The sequence below is a fragment of the Muntiacus reevesi genome, chromosome 2 (genome assembly GCF_963930625.1).
Source record: "Muntiacus reevesi chromosome 2, mMunRee1.1, whole genome shotgun sequence".
NCBI lineage: Eukaryota > Metazoa > Chordata > Mammalia > Artiodactyla > Cervidae > Muntiacus > Muntiacus reevesi.
Genome location: NC_089250.1, coordinates 263,830,374 through 263,834,142, shown reverse-complemented (window position 1 = coordinate 263,834,142; position 3,769 = coordinate 263,830,374). Strand labels below are relative to the sequence as shown.

The following is a 3,769-nucleotide window of genomic DNA, read 5'->3' as shown; positions in this document are numbered from 1 at the left end:
TGGGTGTGTGACCCTGCAGGCCCAGGTCCCCAGCTGTTCTTATAGTAAGCTGAGGGGGCGGGTCTGGACCTACCTCACCGCTAGGCTAAGAAATGATGATGTAAGCCCTGGGCTAGGTCTCTGCAGGTCTGAGTGGGGGAGTCAGGACAAGAATCCAAAAGGAGCAGTGGTATCTTGTGCCCAGCCCCCTCCGCCATGCAGCCCCAGGAGTCTGGTTTCCAACCCTCTCTTCCATCAGGTCCCACTGCCCCGCCCGAACCCCCATTTTTTCTAATGTGAATCCCAAGATCAGAAACAGGTCATTTTGTTTCCTGTAGGGTAGAGCAGCTGCTAGGACTCACGTACCCTCTCCTTCTCTCCTTCCCCAAGGAGGTGCCCAGTGTAGGTGAGGCCCTACCTGGGACCGCCAAGTAAATCCAGACTTGTTCTGCCAAGGGATGCTTGGCTCATACTTGCTTTTCTGTGTTTGGTTTGTCTCCATCTCCGACCCCAACCCAGGATGCACTTGGGTCTCTCGGAGACTGAACAGAGGGGTGCTTGTTCAGGTCATAGGGATGGTAGGAGACAGATACCCAGAGTTCACATTGGAAAAGTGAGGCGTGGTCGGAAGCAGTCAAGGCTGGGTGTGTTTCTGGTTCGGGCACATACTTTGTGTTTTATTGAGGTCCTTTAACACTCTGTCTACCTCAGGCCTGCTCTTCAGGGATCAGACATTTTCTCATGTGTGTGTGTGTCTGTCTGTGTGTCTGTTTGTGTTAGGCGTGGGGAGGTTAGCCTGTCAGCTAGCCATGGAGGGGGATCTTGCTCCGCTAGGCTCCCGACTTTCTGAAAGAATCCACTCAAGTTTGCTGGCCTCTTGCTTTCCAAGCTTCAGTTGGGGCGCTGAGGATCGCAAATTTCTGCTGGGGAACAATCCTGCAGGCCAAGCAGGTTGCTAGAAATCCCGGTGTGAAAGTGACCGGGAGGAGGGGCTAGAGAGACCCGTGGCCCGAGCGAGGCCGGAAAAGCTCGTTGCTAGGGAACTTGGCGCTTCGGGCCGCTCTCCGAACAGACGCACTAGGCATGCGCAATGGTGACGTAACGGCCGGCGCGCCGCCGTTTGAAAGGCCCGAGCCTCGTGCGCTTGCGCAGTGAAGGCCGCATGGGGCGCACTCACTGTGAGCCCCCCAAGCTGAGACCTTCGTGCATCTTTTGGGTCAGGCGAAGCCCACACGACGTTGACATGCCGGAGATCCGCCTCCGCCAGGACTCGGTAGCCAGGACTCGGTGAGGGACTGGCGTGGGGGAGGGTGGAAGAAGTAAAGGAATTCGTCAGGGGCCCTGGGAGAACTTTTGGAGTCTGAAAGGTGTGGAGAAATAATCCGTCTGCGGGGTGCCAAGAAAGAGCTTGATTGGGGTTCTTAAGAACTGCAGTTTGGGAGACCCAGATTCCGATAAACGGAGTGTTGCCAGAGATTCAGGGGCTTATGAGGACAGAGGTCAGCAGATTGTTAAAGTCGTGTGGAGAGAATTCCAATTGACTGTGATACACGTAAATATTGGCTTTAAAGAAGAAGCTGTCCTGAGTTACTGGAGGGTAAGGGTCTGATAAGTACCTGGAGTTTCTGGCGCATATTCTGGATGCTTGTGTGAATACAATAAGTGGCCAAAAGGTCAGATTCCATGGTAGCTGCGATCCGCTTGGTCAGAATTCCTCAGTGGCCCCCCGGTCAATCTTAGGGAACACTTTTAGCAATACTGACTTCATTTTGGTTTTCCTTTCACAGAGGGGACTTTGTGGAATTCTAAGGAGTGTCATGGGAGAATTTCTGGGAGGCCATAGGGAATTCTGGAGAGATGTGGGATAGAGGAATTTGCTGAGAGAAAAGGAGGGGTTTTGGTTCCTGGGAAGGAGCAGAGGTGAATTTCCAGGGGAAAATGTTGGAGGGGACTCCAGGTAGAGTGTGGGGGGGTTATTATTTTAACACTGGAAGGTTTTGTATTGGGGTATAGCCAGATATCAATGTTGTGAGAGTTTCAGGTGAACAGCAAAGGGACTCAGCCAGTCATACACATGTATCCACTCTTCCCCAGAGCCCAGAGTGTGGGGGGATTAATAAGGAAACCTCAAGCTGGGTGAGGTCAGAGGGCTTGAGAGAACTCTCAGAGTCATCTGAGAGCTGGGGTCATAGCTGTCATCTCTGAACTCTAACATTCCCTTTTCTACTCTTCTCCTCAGACTTACTGTGAAGAAAACCTTCTCAAGGTGCTCGCTTCGGCAGCACATATACTAAAATTGGAATGAAACAGAGAAGATTAGCATGGCCCCTGGGCAAAGATGACACACAAATTCGTGAAGTGTTCCATATTTTTTTTAGAACCATAAGGTTACAATTAGAACATGGCATCAATCTTTGGGAATTGACTCTTGAAATTGATTTGCCATGCTATCTTGAGCCTTATGTATAGGTGAGCTCATTTGGTTTCAGTAAAGAAATAAATATAATTAAAAAAAAAAAGAAAACCTTCTCAAGACAGACACTTACCACAAATGGTGGGCAGCCAAGGTGGGTGAGAAGACCATCTCTGTGGTGCTCCAGGTGATTCTGCCATCCGTCTCCCCCATCTTTTTTTTTTTTTTTTTTTTTTTGCCCTCTCTGCTGGGTGGCATGAGGTATCTTAGTTCTCTGACCAGGAATGGAACTGGAGCCCCCTGCCCTGGAACCTCAGAGTCTTAACCATTGGACCCCCAGAGAAGTCTCCCTCCCATCTCCTTAATAGAAACCTGTAGGTCCAGGCTCCAGACCCCAGTTGGGGTTAACTGGCAGTGAACTGCAGCAATTTCTCTTCAGTCTCACCGCCTCACCTGGACAATGAGCCTTGTCCCTGTGCCCTTAGCAGGGGAGATAGGTGATCCAAGGACTTGGCCAGGAATGAATCCGTGTGTGGTCCAGGTCGGTTGCTGCTCTTTTCAGAGCCTTATTATCCTCATTTGGAACAGAGTAAACCATTGCCATGCATTCTGCCTTCTAAAAGGCTTTGGACTGGAAGGTCTCATATCATCTAAGCCAATCAAGCTCATTTTAAAGATGGGGAAACAGGCATAGGAAGGGCCAAAGTGCAGTGGTCAGTCTTGGCGACCATTGTGGACTGCTCAGTGCTTTGGTACATGCTTGGTGAGGTTGGAGGGAGCCAAGGGAGAGGGGAGTGTGACCCAGGATGGTGACAGAATTCCCCACAGGCAGTTCTCATCATGCGGTTCCTGTTAGGCGTAAGGAACTGGTGGGAGAAGCGCGTTAGAGTGTTCCCAGGTGCTGCCTGGGTGTTGCCCTGCGTGATCTGGCTCTCCATGGAGTCAGATGACTTTGGAGCTCTTATCACCCCTCATATATGGCGATGCTGAGACCTGACCCCAGTGTGGGTGCTCTCCTGAAGGAGTCTTTGGGGCCTGGAAAAGAAAACAACAGTCTCAAAGGCCCTTGCTGAATCATCTAACTTCAGAGAAAACAAAAGAGTACTCTAGGTCCCGCCCTGATGCTCCAGGCCGGTTGTATCTATCTGGGACTTATCAGAAACCTGTCCAGAAACCTTCCACCCCCTACACCTGCCCAGAAGACTTGTTACCCCCTGCCCAACTACAAATGCCATCGCAACTAAAGAATACCCAAAACATCCCGCCTGATTAACGTTTCCCTTATCGCTTGCATAAACCTCCCTGTAAATATGGAGCCTCCCTGATCCCTTTGGGCGCTCAGCCTGGTCGTTAGGCTGACTGTCGCCCCTCCTTGCC

At 51.0% G+C, this 3,769-nt stretch overlaps 1 non-coding gene across 1 annotated transcript; it reads left to right on the top strand.

The window, feature by feature from the left end:
* Positions 1-2,245: 2,245 nt before the first annotated feature.
* LOC136162047 (U6 spliceosomal RNA) lies at positions 2,246-2,352 on the top strand. The gene has a single exon (XR_010661898.1). It is a non-coding gene; the product is annotated as a U6 spliceosomal RNA (small nuclear RNA).
* Positions 2,353-3,769: the final 1,417 nt, after the last annotated feature.